An 18,810-nucleotide genomic window follows, 5' to 3' on the forward strand; every position below is an offset into this window, starting at 1 on the left:
GCAAAGATTAAACAATGCTTCAGGAGTAATAACGTTTCTTGATTTCATCGCCAGTTGTCCACACATTTTATAGTAGATACAAAGTAAACAAGAAGTTAGGCCAGCTGAGGGCAGAGACGGACACGCATAACCGGGAAGGCAACTGATGACCAAACATGGACGTGCTTTAGGAGCAGGAGCTGTTTGATCTGCAGGCATTATATGGTTATTAAAGCTAGACCGTATTGTATGTGAGATAGAAGTGTTGACACAGGGTATTAGGCCGTACATCTCCCGGACATAACGTGGGGCGAGGGGGTAGAGGGGTGGGGGCACAAAGGGGGATGCAGTGGGGTGGGGAGGAGGAGAGAACTCCTGTATATCTCTTCAGCGAATGTGTCGATGCCTTGACTGATATAGTGAAACCCTATTAATACGGACACCGCTTTATCCAGATGCATCTTCTACGTTAACGTGTTCCTGGATTAAAATAAAACACATTTGATACGGAGTAGTATCATTTGAATGTATGTTAGCTTTCTCAACGTGGAGCTTTGCCCGGTATGGGAGGTGTCCTTATTAACGAGGTCCAGATTAACGAGGTCTTGATTAACGAGATTTCACTGTATAAGTATTCAGATGCAACAACGTGTATTCAAGTGATATATGTAAAACAGAAACTATGAATATATATTAATATAACAATGCCATAAATTATGTAGATACATATGATGTCGATGATTTAAAATTGCAATTTCAAATGATACTGCGGCTGAGGAAATTGAATTTATAATTATAAACGTTGTATGGTCTTCAAATGGATGTCAGCGCGTGTAATTACCTATCCACACAAGATGGGGTAATTTAAATTGAAAGAACTAACTTTGATTATACCGCGATTGTTTGATCGGATCAGACCATAGCAACACGTTACAGGGTCCTCCCATTTGTCAGACACCCGGTAGTCAGACACCCAGTTGTCAGACACCCGGTAGTCAGACACCCAGTTGTCAGACACCCAGTTGTCAGACACCCGGTAGTCAGACACCCAGTTGTCAGACACCCGGTAGTCAGACACCCAGTTGTCACACACCCGGTAGTCAGACACCCAGTTGTCAGACACTGGAATATTTTTTAACTGCCACACACCCCTTTACTCATAATGATATGACCTAGACACTTGCGATCAAGTTTTAAACGGCTTAGTTAAACTGTAAATGTTTGTTTTCACTGAAGTTTGTGATATGGTGCTTAGAATTTGTTAAGTTAAATGACTGACAGTACTTTGACATTGATGTGGAAGAAAATATTACTACATTCATAATGATTTATGGCCACTATAAAGTATGTATATGTTAAGTATTATACTTCATGTATATAAAGTAAAACTCCTTTCACTCAGCAATATATTCCAAAGTATAAAGCAATAATAAACCAAGAATAAACACTGATTTATATAAATTTTCTTTTCTTTTGTACCAGTTGTCAGACAGTTGTTGACGACAGATATAATCTATTCGGATTTGTGGGAATATATCACACACCTGATGTGTCCTCAACCATAATTTAAAATTTAAAAAGTTGTTGTTTAAAGTTGTCTGACAAATAGGAGATGACCCACGGTACAGAACACCAAATTTAAGATATATTTTGACACATTTTTATTGGTTCTAGTTCAGCTATGTTGTACGTCAAATACAACATATTGCCGTTCCAACTAGGTGTTCCCTGGAGTAGTCAAACGTACTCTTACCAACGTATTTCTCTTCATGCAAATATACTCATTGCTGCCTTAACATAGGTTTAGGTATGCGCAATACGTTCATCCATAACAGTCATACTGGTCATGACACAACTATAACAAACCTAAACATAGAACCTTTCATGCAAAACATAATGTGACTGGTTAATTATAAAGCCTTTACAAATACATTTACGTGTATTCAGTACGTGCAGAGTCTTGCACGCTGCAGTCGATTTGAATCGCCGGTTGTATCGACTGGAAACCAACACTCCGGTCTCCGTCAGCTGTCACTGTCGACACTTGTGTTCAGCGTTGTAGTAGATGACCACGTCGAAAATCAGCCACCCGGGAGGGAGGGAGGATGTATGTTTGGGACAGGTCGACCCAGGCAGCTCGCTTACTTACTGAGGTGTAGATTTGCACCTTGAGTAGCGCCTGAACCGGTTTTAGAGCTGGAGGAAATTTAGAACGGATTATATTCCGTCAGTGAAGCGTGAGGGCCGGCCCAGAACCACTGTGTAAGGCTGCAGGTTAGACATGAAGACAGGAGTACCCAGTGCCACAAAACATGTGACATAGAACCTATTTCGCTTCCTTGTGTGGATATATGTACCTGGCAGGTAGATGGACTGACTGTTCGGCGTTCGTGTGATTTGTACCTGTTGTATTGTGACACAGGTGAGTGAAATGATTTGATTACAGGTGTAAACTTCCTACCTGAACAGGTTAATCACTGCGTGGTCAGGTGTAGACTGAGAAGGGGGTAGGATAGAGATGTCGTGGTATATATGTACCACGTAGAACGCTATGGAGACATATACTCAACTTACGTTATACCATGTCTTCCTACTTTAACTGTGTTGTGTGTTTTTAAAGGGTTTCCATCTCTTTGTGTATGTTTATTATTTTGCTTTTTTAAATATAATAATATAGAATGACAAAGACTTTGACGTTAATATGTATCATCGTCGGAGTGTTACTAAAACAAAAGGTGTCATTTCAGGCAAGTAATTCATAAAACATGCACCAGACGTTTGTCCGTCTTGGCTTAAACGTTCTAAGGCAGTGTTCAATCGACCATGGCGAGGCATTCAAGTTCAATCTGTTTTATACAGGGAAACCATGTAATTTTGTGCCATTGTTCTATGTCAGCCCCGGAGAGTTTTATACGTTTCATACCCTTTATACCCAAACCTGTACATTGAGTCCGTCCACGGCCCCCGGGAGACAATACAGGCGGGCACTGGAGGGTGGTGACATGGAACACACCTATTGAAGGTTGACGCTGGAATCTCACGCATTTGCCTCTCTTCACAATTTGTTTATCAATGTACATTTAGTCACTTCGAGAGATGCATGCCGAGTTTCACTTGCTCCCAAAAAGCTGTATAGTTACACATAGGAAATGATTGTAAAAGATAGGGCAACCTTTGTGACATATGCGGTATATTTCCCAAAACTGCAGATTTTTACGTTCACTGTGTAAGATAGGCAATTCTTCATGCTGACAGTTTTACTGTTACATTCGTCACGTGACGTGTATTTGACATCTTCCTTCCAGAAAATGTCGTTTCATGTCAGACGTCAGAATCAGATGTCGGCGTTCACTGCCTTACTTCCTCTCCGAGTATTCACTGTGTTTTAATGTCTTACATGTGTCGACAGTTTTACTTCCCACCGAATAGGCACACAGTGGATAGGTTTATTATTTCATACACTAGAAAGATGTATTAATGCATACACTCGACTGGTGTATTGGTTCATACAATCGACCGGTGTATTAATTCATACCTGGTAGAGGTGTATTACTTCATACACTAGACAGGTGTATTAGTTCATACCTGCTAGAGGTGTATTACTTCAAACACTAGACAGGTGTATTACTTCATACCTGGTAGAGGTGTATTACTTCATACACTAGACAGGTGTATCAGGTTCATACCTGGTAGAGGTGTATTACTTCATACACTAGACAGGTGTATTAGTTCATACCTGTTAGAGGTGTATTACTTCATACACTAGACAGGTGTATTAGTTCATACACTAGACAGGTGTGTTACTTCATACCTGGTATAGGTGTATTACTTCATACACTAGACAGGTGTATTAGTTCATACCTGTTAGAGGTGTATTACTTCATACCTGGTAGAGGTGTATTACTTCATACACTAGACAGGTGTATTAGTTCACACCTGTTAGAGGTGTATTACTTCATACCTGGTAGAAGTGTATTACTTCATACACTAGACAGGTGTATTAGTTCATATCTGTTAGAGGTGTATTACTTCATACACTAGACAGGTGTATTAGTTCATACCTGGTAGGGGTGTATTACTTCATACACTAGACAGGTGTATTAGTTCATACCTGGTAGAGGTGTATTACTTCATATACTAGACAGGTGTATTATTTCATACCTGTTAGAGGTGTATTAGTTCATACCTGTTAGAGGTGTATTACTTCATACCTGGTAGAGGTGTGTTACTTCATACAATAGACAGGTGTATTAGTTCATACCTGTTAGAGGTGTATTACTTCATACCTGGTATAGGTGTATTACTTCATACACTAGACAGGTGTATTACTTCATACCCGTTAGAGGTGTATTACTTCATACACTCGACCGGTGTATTATTTCATACCTGTTAGAGGTGTATTACTTCATACCATGAACAGGTATATACGTTCTTATCTGGTATTGGCGTATTACTTCATACCTTGAACAGGTGTGTACGTTCCTATATGTTAGGGGCGTATTACTTCAAACACTAGACAGGTGTATTTGTTCATACCTGTTAGAGGTGTATTAGTTCATACCTGTTAGAGGTGTATTACTTCATACCTGGTAGAGGTGTATTACTTCGTACACTAGACAGGTGTATTACTTCGTACACTAGACAGGTGTATTAGTTCATACCTGTAAGAGGTGTATTACTTCATACACTAGACAGGTGTATTATTTCAAACACTAGACATGTGTATTAGTTCATACACTAGTATTTCATACACTGGACAGGTGTATTAGTTCATACCTGGTAGAGGCGTGTTACTTCATACCTGGTAGAGGTGTATTACTTCATACACTAGACAGGTGTATTAGTTCATACACTAGACAGGTGTATTACTTCATATACTAGACAGGTGTATTAGTTCATACACTAGTAGTTCATATACTGGACAGGTGTATTACTTCATACACTAGACAGGTGTTTTAGTTCATACACTAGACAGGTGTGTTATGTCATACCTGGTAGAGGCGTATTACTTCATACCTTGAACAGGTGTGTACGTTCCTATCTGGTATTGGCGTATTACTTCATACCTTGAACAGCTGTGTAAAGTTATACCTGGTAGAGGCATATTACTTCATACCTTGGACAGGTGTGTAAGTTCATTCTGGTAGAGGCATATTACTTCATACCTTGGACAGGTGTGTAAAGTTATACCTGGTAGAGGCATATTACTTCATACCTTGAACAGGTGTGTAAGTTCATAACTGGTAGAGGCATATTACTTCATACCTTGGCCAGGTGTGTAAAGTTATACCTGGTAGAGGCATATTACTTCATACCTTGAACAGGTGTGTAAGTTCATAACTGGTAGAGGCGTATTACTTCATACCTTGGACAGGTGTGTAAAGTTATACCTGGTAGAGGCATATTACTTCATACCCTGAACAGGTGTGTACGTTCCTATCTGGTATTGGCGTATTACTTCATACCTTGGACAGGTGTGTAAAGTTATACCTGGTAGAGGCATATTACTTCATACCTTGAACAGGTGTGTAAGTTCATAACTGGTAGAGGCGTATTACTTCATACCTTGGACAGGTGTGTAAAGTTATACCTGGTAGAGGCATATTACTTCATACCCTGAACAGGTGTGTACGTTCCTATCTGGTATTGGCGTATTACTTCATACCTTGGACAGGTGTGTAAAGTTATACCTGGTAGAGGCATATTACTTCATACCTTGAACAGGTGTGTAAGTTCATAACTGGTAGAGGCGTATTACTTCATACCTTGGACAGGTGTGTAAAGTTATACCTGGTAGAGGCATATTACTTCATACCTTGAACAGGTGTGTAAGTTCATAACTTGTAGAGGCATATTACTTCATACCTTGGACAGGTGTGTAAGTTCATAACTTGTAGAGGCATATTACTTCATACCTTGAACAGGTGTGTAAGTTCATAACTTGTAGAGGCATATTACTTCATACCTTGAACAGGTGTGTAAGTTCATAACTTGTAGAGGCATATTACTTCATACCTTGGACAGGTGTGTAAGTTCATAACTGGTAGAGGCATATTACTTCATACCTTGAACAGGTGTGTAAGTTCATAACTTGTAGAGGCATATTACTTCATACCTTGGACAGGTGTGTAAGTTCATAACTTGTAGAGGCATATTACTTCATACCTTGGACAGGTGTGTAAGTTCATAACTGGTAGAGGCATATTACTTCATACCTTGGACAGGTGTGTAAGTTCATAACTTGTAGAGGCATATTACTTCATACCTTGAACAGGTGTGTAAGTACATACTTGGTAAAGGTGTATTACTACTTCATACACTGGACAGGTGTTTTAGTTCATACACCCGACAAGTATATTAGTTCATATCTGGTAGAGGTGTACTACTTCATAAACAGGAGAGGTTTATTGCGTCATAACAAGGGCAGATATTTTATTTCATACTCAGAACAGATATGATTTCAAACTTTGGGCAAGTTACCTCACACACATATATATATATATATATGTTAAACGTTACACAGGTTTATTTACCTCTACTTAGGAATGTACATGTACTTAATGGTACATTAACTCAGACAGAGGACATATATATCTTATTTCATGCCTAACATGACGGAATGTATGCTACTTAACATAAAAGGTACACATATATTACTTCATACATACTGTAATACTTCATACATATAATATCATAAGGTAAAGTAACGGCCCACATCTTGTCGTAAGTGTCTCACCCATATAAAATACCTCACACACAACATGTGCACCTCAGCCCAAGCATATGCATCTCATACCCAGCAATTGTATCACATGCCCAGCATGTGCATCTCATACCTAACATGTGCATCTCAGCCCAAAAATGTGCATGTCACACCCCTCAATTGTATTTAATACCCAGCATGTGCATCTCTCACCTAACAACTGTTTCTCATACCCAGCATGTGTATCTCATACCCAGCACGTGTATCTTATGCCCAGCATGTGTATCTCACACCTAGCATGTGTATCTGATACCCAGCATGTGTATCTCACACCCAGCATGTGTATCTTACACCAAGTATGTGTATCTCGCACCCAACATGTTTATCTCACACCCAGCATGTCTATCTCACAGCCAACATGTGCATATCACAACCAGCATGTGCATCTCAAACCCAGCATGTGTATCTCACACCCAGCATGTGGATCTCACACCCAGCATGTGTATCTCACACCCAGCAATCATATCTCATACCCAGCATGTGTATCTCACATCCAGCATGTGGATCTCGCACCCAACACATCTCACACCCAACATGTGCATCTCACAGCCAGCATGTGTATCTCACACCCAGCATGTGGATCTCACACCCAGCATGTGGATCTCACACCCAGCATGTGGATCTCACACCCAGCACGTGTATCTCGCACCCAACATGTGTATCTCAAACCCAACATGTGTATCTCACACCTAGCAATTGTATCTCAAACCCAGCATGTGTATCTCACAGCCTACATGTGGATCTCAAACCCAGCATGTGTATCTCACATCCAGCATGTGGATCTCAAACCCAGCATGTGTATCTCACATCCAGCATGTGTATCTCAAACCCAGCATGTGTATCTCACACCAAGCATGTGAATCTCACACCCAGCACGTGTATCTCACAGCCAACATGTGCATATCACACCCAGCATATGTATCTCACAGCCAGCATGTGTATCTCACACCCAGCATGTGTATCTCACACCCACCAATTGTATCTCACACCCAGCATGTGTATCACAAACCCAGCATGTGTATCTCACACCTAGCAATTGTATCTCGCACCCAACATGTGTATCTCACACCCAGCATGTGTATCTCACAGCCAACATGTGCATATCACACCCAGCATATGTATCTCACAGCCAGCATGTGTATCTCACACCCAGCATGTGAATCTCACACCCAGCATGTGTATCTCACACCCAGCATGTGTATCTCACACCCACCAATTGTATCTCACACCCAGCATGTGTATCTCACACCCAGCATGTGTATCTCACAGCCAACATGTGCATATCACAGCCAGCATGTGTATCTCACACCTAACATGTGCATCTCACAGCCAGCATGTGCATCTCACAGCCAGCATGTGTATCTCACACCCAGCATGTGTATCTCACACCCAGCAATCATATCTCATACCCAGCATGTGTATCTCACAGCCAGCATGTGTATCTCACAGCCTGCATGTGTATCTCACAGCCAGCATGTGTATGTCACAGCCAGTACGTGTATCTCACACCCAGCATGTGCATATCACACCCAGCATGTGTATCTCACACCCAGCAATCATATCTCATACCCAGCATGTGTATCTCGCACCCAACATGTGCATATCACACCCAGCATGTGTATCTCACACCCAGCAATCATATCTCATACCCAGCATGTGTATCCCACAGTCATCATGTGTATCTCACAGCCAGCATGTGTATCTCACAGCCAGTACGTGTATCTCACACCCAGCATGTGCATATCTCACCCAGCATGTGTATCTCACACCCAGCAATCATATCTCATACCCAGCATGTGTATCTCACACCCAGCATGTGTATCTCACACCCAGCAATCATATTGCATACCCAACATGTGTATCTCACACCCAGCATGTACATCTCAGCCCAATCATGTGTATGTCACGCCCAGCATGTGTATCTCACACCCAACATGGGTATCTCACACACAGATATACGTATCTCAAACCCAGTATGTGCATCTCACACTAAACGTGTGTATTTTTCACCCAGCATGTCCATCTCACATCATATGCACCTTCACCCACCATATGTACCTTCACCCACCATATGCACCTTCACCCACCATATGCACCTTCACCCACCATATGTACCTTCACCCACCATATGCACCTTCACCCACCATATGCATCTCCAGCCCAACATGTGTGTAGCAGGTAGGTGTGCTGACGGAGTTAACAACTTTAGTCTAGTTGACAAGGAAGGCGTCCGACCTCGGATCAGAATGTCTGTGGTTCGAATCCCATCACGGAACTCTTCACGGGAATTCTTATGGCCGCAACATGTGTATACCTTCTGTCTCAGATCTAGCATGTGTACTTCACACCTAGACACGTGTGCCTCACTTCTAGCATGTGTATACCTTCTGTCTCAGATCTAGCATGTGTACCTCAAACCTAGACACATGTGCCTCACTTCTAGCATGTGTATACCTTCTGTTTCAGATCTAGCATGTGTACCTCACACCTAGACACATGTGCCTCACTTCTAGCATGTGTATACCTTCTGTCTCAGATCTAGCATGTGTACCTCAAACCTAGACACATGTGCCTCACTTCCAGCATGTGTATACCTTCTGTCTCAGATCTAGCATATGTACCTCACACCTAGACACGTGTGCCTCACTTCTAGCATGTGTATACCTTATGTCTCAGATCTAGCATGTGTACCTCACACCTAGACACATGTGCCTCACTTCTAGCATGTGTATACCTTCTGTCTCAGATCTAGCATATGTACCTCACACCTAGACACATGTGCCTCACTCCCAGCATGTGTATACCTTCTGTCTCAGATCTAGCATGTGTACCTCAAACCTAGACACATGTGCCTCACTTCTAGCATGTGTATACCTTCTGTCTCAGATCTAGCATGTGTACCTCAAACCTAGACACATGTGCCTCACTTCCAGCATGTGTATACCTTCTGTCTCAGATCTAGCATGTGTACCTCACACCTAGACACGTGTGCCTCACTTCTAGCATGTGTATACCTTATGTCTCAGATCTAGCATGTGTACCTCACACCTAGACACATGTGCCTCACTTCTAGCATGTGTATACCTTCTGTCTCAGATCTAGCATATGTACCTCACACCTAGACACATGTGCCTCACTCCCAGCATGTGTATACCTTCTGTCTCAGATCTAGCATATGTACCTCACACCTAGACACATGTGCCTCACTCCCAGCATGTGTATACCTTATGTCTCACACCCAGCATGTGTATCTCACAGCCAACATGTGCATATCACACCCAGCATATGTATCTCACAGCCAGCATGTGTATCTCACACCCAGCATGTGAATCTCACACCCAGCATGTGTATCTCACACCCAGCATGTGTATCTCACACCCACCAATTGTATCTCACACCCAGCATGTGTATCTCACACCCAGCATGTGTATCTCACAGCCAACATGTGCATATCACAGCCAGCATGTGTATCTCACACCTAACATGTGCATCTCACAGCCAGCATGTGCATCTCACAGCCAGCATGTGTATCTCACACCCAGCATGTGTATCTCACACCCAGCAATCATATCTCATACCCAGCATGTGTATCTCACAGCCAGCATGTGTATCTCACAGCCTGCATGTGTATCTCACAGCCAGCATGTGTATGTCACAGCCAGTACGTGTATCTCACACCCAGCATGTGCATATCACACCCAGCATGTGTATCTCACACCCAGCAATCATATCTCATACCCAGCATGTGTATCTCGCACCCAACATGTGCATATCACACCCAGCATGTGTATCTCACACCCAGCAATCATATCTCATACCCAGCATGTGTATCCCACAGTCATCATGTGTATCTCACAGCCAGCATGTGTATCTCACAGCCAGTACGTGTATCTCACACCCAGCATGTGCATATCTCACCCAGCATGTGTATCTCACACCCAGCAATCATATCTCATACCCAGCATGTGTATCTCACACCCAGCATGTGTATCTCACACCCAGCAATCATATTGCATACCCAACATGTGTATCTCACACCCAGCATGTACATCTCAGCCCAATCATGTGTATGTCACGCCCAGCATGTGTATCTCACACCCAACATGGGTATCTCACACACAGATATACGTATCTCAAACCCAGTATGTGCATCTCACACTAAACGTGTGTATTTTTCACCCAGCATGTCCATCTCACATCATATGCACCTTCACCCACCATATGTACCTTCACCCACCATATGCACCTTCACCCACCATATGCACCTTCACCCACCATATGTACCTTCACCCACCATATGCACCTTCACCCACCATATGCATCTCCAGCCCAACATGTGTGTAGCAGGTAGGTGTGCTGACGGAGTTAACAACTTTAGTCTAGTTGACAAGGAAGGCGTCCGACCTCGGATCAGAATGTCTGTGGTTCGAATCCCATCACGGAACTCTTCACGGGAATTCTTATGGCCGCAACATGTGTATACCTTCTGTCTCAGATCTAGCATGTGTACTTCACACCTAGACACGTGTGCCTCACTTCTAGCATGTGTATACCTTCTGTCTCAGATCTAGCATGTGTACCTCAAACCTAGACACATGTGCCTCACTTCTAGCATGTGTATACCTTCTGTCTCAGATCTAGCATGTGTACCTCACACCTAGACACATGTGCCTCACTTCTAGCATGTGTATACCTTCTGTCTCAGATCTAGCATGTGTACCTCAAACCTAGACACATGTGCCTCACTTCCAGCATGTGTATACCTTCTGTCTCAGATCTAGCATATGTACCTCACACCTAGACACGTGTGCCTCACTTCTAGCATGTGTATACCTTATGTCTCAGATCTAGCATGTGTACCTCACACCTAGACACATGTGCCTCACTTCTAGCATGTGTATACCTTCTGTCTCAGATCTAGCATATGTACCTCACACCTAGACACATGTGCCTCACTCCCAGCATGTGTATACCTTCTGTCTCAGATCTAGCATGTGTACCTCAAACCTAGACACATGTGCCTCACTTCTAGCATGTGTATACCTTCTGTCTCAGATCTAGCATGTGTACCTCAAACCTAGACACATGTGCCTCACTTCCAGCATGTGTATACCTTCTGTCTCAGATCTAGCATGTGTACCTCACACCTAGACACATGTGCCTCACTTCTAGCATGTGTATACCTTATGTCTCAGATCTAGCATGTGTACCTCACACCTAGACACATGTGCCTCACTTCTAGCATGTGTATACCTTCTGTCTCAGATCTAGCATATGTACCTCACACCTAGACACATGTGCCTCACTCCCAGCATGTGTATACCTTCTGTCTCAGATCTAGCATATGTACCTCACACCTAGACACATGTGCCTCACTCCCAGCATGTGTATACCTTATGTCTCACACCCAGCATGTGTATCTCACAGCCAACATGTGCATATCACACCCAGCATATGTATCTCACAGCCAGCATGTGTATCTCACACCCAGCATGTGAATCTCACACCCAGCATGTGTATCTCACACCCAGCATGTGTATCTCACACCCACCAATTGTATCTCACACCCAGCATGTGTATCTCACACCCAGCATGTGTATCTCACAGCCAACATGTGCATATCACAGCCAGCATGTGTATCTCACACCTAACATGTGCATCTCACAGCCAGCATGTGCATCTCACAGCCAGCATGTGTATCTCACACCCAGCATGTGTATCTCACACCCAGCAATCATATCTCATACCCAGCATGTGTATCTCACAGCCAGCATGTGTATCTCACAGCCTGCATGTGTATCTCACAGCCAGCATGTGTATGTCACAGCCAGTACGTGTATCTCACACCCAGCATGTGCATATCACACCCAGCATGTGTATCTCACACCCAGCAATCATATCTCATACCCAGCATGTGTATCTCGCACCCAACATGTGCATATCACACCCAGCATGTGTATCTCATACCCAGCAATCATATCTCATACCCAGCATGTGTATCCCACAGTCATCATGTGTATCTCACAGCCAGCATGTGTATCTCACAGCCAGTACGTGTATCTCACACCCAGCATGTGCATATCTCACCCAGCATGTGTATCTCACACCCAGCAATCATATCTCATACCCAGCATGTGTATCTCACACCCAGCATGTGTATCTCACACCCAGCAATCATATTGCATACCCAACATGTGTATCTCACACCCAGCATGTACATCTCAGCCCAATCATGTGTATGTCACGCCCAGCATGTGTATCTCACACCCAACATGGGTATCTCACACACAGATATACGTATCTCAAACCCAGTATGTGCATCTCACACTAAACGTGTGTATTTTTCACCCAGCATGTCCATCTCACATCATATGCACCTTCACCCACCATATGTACCTTCACCCACCATATGCACCTTCACCCACCATATGCACCTTCACCCACCATATGTACCTTCACCCACCATATGCACCTTCACCCACCATATGCATCTCCAGCCCAACATGTGTGTAGCAGGTAGGTGTGCTGACGGAGTTAACAACTTTAGTCTAGTTGACAAGGAAGGCGTCCGACCTCGGATCAGAATGTCTGTGGTTCGAATCCCATCACGGAACTCTTCACGGGAATTCTTATGGCCGCAACATGTGTATACCTTCTGTCTCAGATCTAGCATGTGTACTTCACACCTAGACACGTGTGCCTCACTTCTAGCATGTGTATACCTTCTGTCTCAGATCTAGCATGTGTACCTCAAACCTAGACACATGTGCCTCACTTCTAGCATGTGTATACCTTCTGTCTCAGATCTAGCATGTGTACCTCACACCTAGACACATGTGCCTCACTTCTAGCATGTGTATACCTTCTGTCTCAGATCTAGCATGTGTACCTCAAACCTAGACACATGTGCCTCACTTCCAGCATGTGTATACCTTCTGTCTCAGATCTAGCATATGTACCTCACACCTAGACACGTGTGCCTCACTTCTAGCATGTGTATACCTTATGTCTCAGATCTAGCATGTGTACCTCACACCTAGACACATGTGCCTCACTTCTAGCATGTGTATACCTTCTGTCTCAGATCTAGCATATGTACCTCACACCTAGACACATGTGCCTCACTCCCAGCATGTGTATACCTTCTGTCTCAGATCTAGCATGTGTACCTCAAACCTAGACACATGTGCCTCACTTCTAGCATGTGTATACCTTCTGTCTCAGATCTAGCATGTGTACCTCAAACCTAGACACATGTGCCTCACTTCCAGCATGTGTATACCTTCTGTCTCAGATCTAGCATGTGTACCTCACACCTAGACACGTGTGCCTCACTTCTAGCATGTGTATACCTTATGTCTCAGATCTAGCATGTGTACCTCACACCTAGACACATGTGCCTCACTTCTAGCATGTGTATACCTTCTGTCTCAGATCTAGCATATGTACCTCACACCTAGACACATGTGCCTCACTCCCAGCATGTGTATACCTTCTGTCTCAGATCTAGCATATGTACCTCACACCTAGACACATGTGCCTCACTCCCAGCATGTGTATACCTTATGTCTCAGATCTAGCATGTGTACCTCACACCTAGACACATGTGCCTCACTTCTAGCATGTGTATATCAAACTTAGATACTTGTGTATGCTTTCTAGCATGTGTTTTTAGTTTGATACATGTGTCTTTTACCTGTCTTATCTACCTTCAGGGATACTTATTCTACATTCAAGAGTAAGTGAGTGATTTGGGTTTAACGCCTCTTTGATAAGTATTTCAGTCATATTACGGGTTGTCAGTTTAACACGAAGGAAATTTCAAAGTCTTAGACGTTTACCACTTTGGCGAAACCCACGAGCACCGTTATGATGGTACTAATGTGGAAATATAATCAGAACGAATCTAGCATTTGCCACATCTAGGGCATATATACTATAAGCAGAACACGTATCTCACACCAAGGACATGTATATCACATCCAGGGCGTGTATCTCACACTCAGGACATGTATTTCGCATCTAGGACATGTATATTACACCTTGGACATCTATCACACACCTAGGGCATGTATCACGCACCTAGGACATGTATCACACACACCTAGGGCATGTATCTCACACAAAGGACATGTATCACACACCCAGGGCATGCCTCACACACCTAGGCCATGTATCACACATCCAGGGCGTATATCTCACACTCAGGTCATGTATACCACACCTAGGACATGTATCTCACACCAAGGCCATGTATCTCACATCCAGGGAGTATATCTCACACTCAGGTCATGTATCTCACACAAAGGACATGTATCTCACACCAAGGACATGTATCTCACATCCAGGGCGTATATCTCACACTCAGGTCATGTATCTCACACAAAGGACATGTATCTCACACCAAGGCCATGTATCTCACACCAAGGCCATGTATCTCACATCCAGGGCGTACATCTCACACTCAGGTCATGTGTCTCCTAACATACCGCATCCACCAACAGAGCGTCTGTCCTGGGAGCTGAAGCCCGATGGCCACACATGCACGTAGCAATATAAGTGCATTAAACGTAAACGCGACGTTAAACACCATTCGAACTCACCTTACTCGAATTACCAATATGGCAGACACGTTTATTATTTCGTACGCAGTATATTAGTGATATGACTACCTTATACATGGTAGGGTGTTCACCTCGGCGATATTGACACCGTATGCATGGAAGGGTGTTCACTGTCGGCGATACTGACACTGTATACATGGAGGGGTGTTCACAGTCGGCGATACTGACACCGTATACATGAAGGGGTGTTCACCCTCGGCAATATTGACACCATATGCATGGAGGGGTGTTCGCCGTCGGCGATTCTGACACCTTATACATGGAGGGTGTTCACCCTCGGCGATACTGACACCTTATACATGGAGGGCTGTTCACCCTCGGAGATACTGACACCTTATACATAGAGGGGTGTTCACCGTCGGCGATACAGACACCTTATACATAGAGGGGTGTTCACCGTCGGCGATACAGACACCTTATACATAGAGGGGTGTTCACCGTCGGCGATACTGACACCGTATACATAGAGGGGTGTTCACCGTCGGCGATACTGACACCGTATACATAGAGGGGTGTTCACCCTCGGCGATACTGACACCTTATACATAGAGGGGTGTTCACCGTCGGCGATACTGACACCGTATACATGGAGGGGTGTTACCCTCGTAGATACTGACACCTTATACATAGAGGGGTGTTCACCGTCGGCGATACTGACACCGTATACATTGAGGGGTGTTCACTGTCGGCGATACTGACACCGTATACATGGAGGGGTGTTTACCCTCGGCGATACTGACACCTCATACATAGATGGGTGTTCACCGTCGGCGATACTGACACCTTATACGTGGAGGGGTGTTCACCCTCGGCGATACTGACACCTTATACATGGAGGGCTGTTCACCCTCGGAGATACTGACACCTTATACATAGAGGGGTGTTCACCGTCGGCGATACAGACACCTTATACATAGAGGGGTGTTAACCGTCGGCGATACAGACACCTTATACATAGAGGGGTGTTCACCGTCGGCGATACAGACACCGTATACATAGAGGGGTGTTCACCGTCGGCGATACTGACACCGTGTACATGGAGGGGTGTTTACCCTCGTAGATACTGACACCGTATACATAGAGGGGTGTTCACCGTCGGCGATACTGACACCGTATACATTGAGGGGTGTTCACTGTCGGCGATACTGACACCGTATACATAGAGGGGTGTTTACCCTCGGAGATACTGACACCTCATACATAGATGGGTGTTCACCGTCGGCGATACTGACACCTTATACGTGGAGGGGTGTTCACCCTCGGAGATACTGACACTGTATACATAGAGGGGTGTTCACCGTCGGCGATACTGACACCTTACACATGGTGAAGTCACCTGATAAAGGAGCAAGAAGTAGCACTGAAACGTCGTGACAAAGACTGAAAGAAGTAATCCATAAAAAATGTCAAGTATCCATGTTCTTGCAACTTCTAAATGCCTATCATTAACTTCACATGTTATGAAATATTATTTCATCTTTTTATTGATCTTTAACACGAGCTTCCCTGTCAAATATAACTCCGTGGGTGTTAATATTGTTAGCGAGTGTTTGCCTACACCTAGCGTAAAGAGCTGTTGGTATCTGCTTTGACAACCCATGGGCGAGCTATCATAATACGTATCCCTATACAATTGATCCCCGTTATAGAGGTCTGTCTTGACTCACCGATTTATATAGTGTTCTTTGTATCACGATCCACAGGATCAATCTCTTGGTTGTGGTGCTATATACAGAGTTGGGGGAGGCGGAGGGGGGGGAGCTTTGGGTGGGGTTGTCAACGCCTAGTCATGAATGTAAACGTAACATTCCAGTACAGTAATGGACGAAAGGTGCGCCTTTCCCGAATAACTAATCCTCGTTACCGTAATACCAGTATGCTAAATTACCGGGCGCCCCACTCTCTTCTCTTTCATCCAGGTTATCAACAGACTTTTGAATGTAGAACTGAATCCCCACGAATACGCCTAGTAAATAAATCCTTCAGGGCCCGTTCTGCAAACCGACCGTAGCGGTACGACTTTAGCAATTACCATACTTTGACACAGACTCTCCATCGTCGTAGCGCTAAGTCCGCTCCGTGGAACAGGTGACTTAAGTATGGATGACTGTATGGAGTTTGTCTGATAATGAAACCATCGCGTAGATTCTGACCAGGGCCCACTTGCACAAAGCGATCTTAGCTAATACTATCGCAAGCCTATGTCAAAGTATGGTTACGATCATCTTAGCAAGTGGGCCCTGGTGTAACGTCCGAGGCCTTCACTTCGACCGTTAGGCGTACTTCAGAGAAGTGATCCTGGTACCTTGGTGTTGCGTATTGTTTGTATCACGTGTGTTATATCCCATCCCATCCCATAGACTTATAGAGCTGTTTTGTATACACTAAAACAGCATGTACCTGGCTGTGTTGAAGCAGTCTAGGCAGATGTACAATAGACGGTGTTGTCTTCCTGGTACGGTTTTTCTCTAGGGACAGGTAGTTCTGCAATACAACCTTACATGGCTGAGTGTTGTCACGTCTTCCTGGTACAACGGTTCTCTGGAGGCAGTGTGGAATACAATACCCCCAGATACATCACATCCAACTCTTCAGGGACTGTCTGGAGCTCCTCTTTACCTGAACGCCATGTAACAAAATAAGTGTCTTGTTTCAAAGAAGAATGCCATTGCGTTTGCCCATCACAACCCGGCTGTGAAATACGTATTTAGACCATCATTCATTTGTACAAAGTTAACCGCGCGTTTGTAGTAAAATAAATGGCAAAACAAATATTCCACGCATAAGGGAACTCTTTGAAAATCCTTCTCGATGTTGTCTGACTGACTATTCGTATAACAACACTGCTGTCGGTCAGATCAAGCTCGTCAAGGTCAGTTTTCAGACCAGGGTGGTCTTTGTGACGACCCGTGACTGACAGGAAGGCATTCAGATCACACCAGAGATATCTCTCCTCCTCTGTGTCGGCTGCTGTGTACCTCTATTGTCATCTTTATCGTGATGTATTATAGAAGGCCCCCATTCAATGACGCCTCGGGTCCCGCTGTGAAAAGGACAGGACATTCCCCTGTCGCACGCCTACCCCAAGACTACAGACAATACACCATTGACAGCATACCAGGGCAAAGCTGCCTGCCCCTTGTTGTACCCCAACGCTGCTAAAAGTTACCTCATTGTGACTGAAGGGATTTTTCAATTTTCCTGATTAAATTATTTTTATCCTTGATTCAAATAAATGATTTATATCACGTTTCGGTATTAATTTACAGTTTCGGGTGTGGTATCACATTGAGGTTTATTGAAGCATTAATGATGAATAAGTTCATCAACAACTCTAATTTGATGAAAACCGGCGAATGTCATTAAACTGCACTGAAGCTGATGCTTGATATATGCAACCGAGTAGACTTGTGGATGTATAACAAGTAAGAAACAACATATAGG

The 18,810-nt window shown here is 43.9% G+C and overlaps 1 protein-coding gene across 1 annotated transcript in view; it reads left to right on the plus strand.

Moving 5' to 3' along the window:
* The first annotated feature begins 1,940 nt into the window (after window positions 1–1,940).
* Window positions 1,941–18,810, plus strand: part of LOC139467422 (serine/arginine repetitive matrix protein 1-like) — a 43,299-nt gene continuing 26,429 nt past the window's right edge. Inside the window, exon 1 of the mRNA XM_071248984.1 lies at window positions 1,941–2,401. The gene's annotated coding sequence lies outside the window, so the exon portion shown is untranslated. The remainder of the gene's footprint in view (window positions 2,402–18,810) is intronic.

The sequence above is a fragment of the Haliotis cracherodii genome, unplaced genomic scaffold (genome assembly GCF_022045235.1).
Source record: "Haliotis cracherodii isolate W230 unplaced genomic scaffold, xgHalCrac1.p SCAF_2, whole genome shotgun sequence".
Taxonomy (NCBI): Eukaryota; Metazoa; Mollusca; class Gastropoda; order Lepetellida; family Haliotidae; genus Haliotis; species Haliotis cracherodii.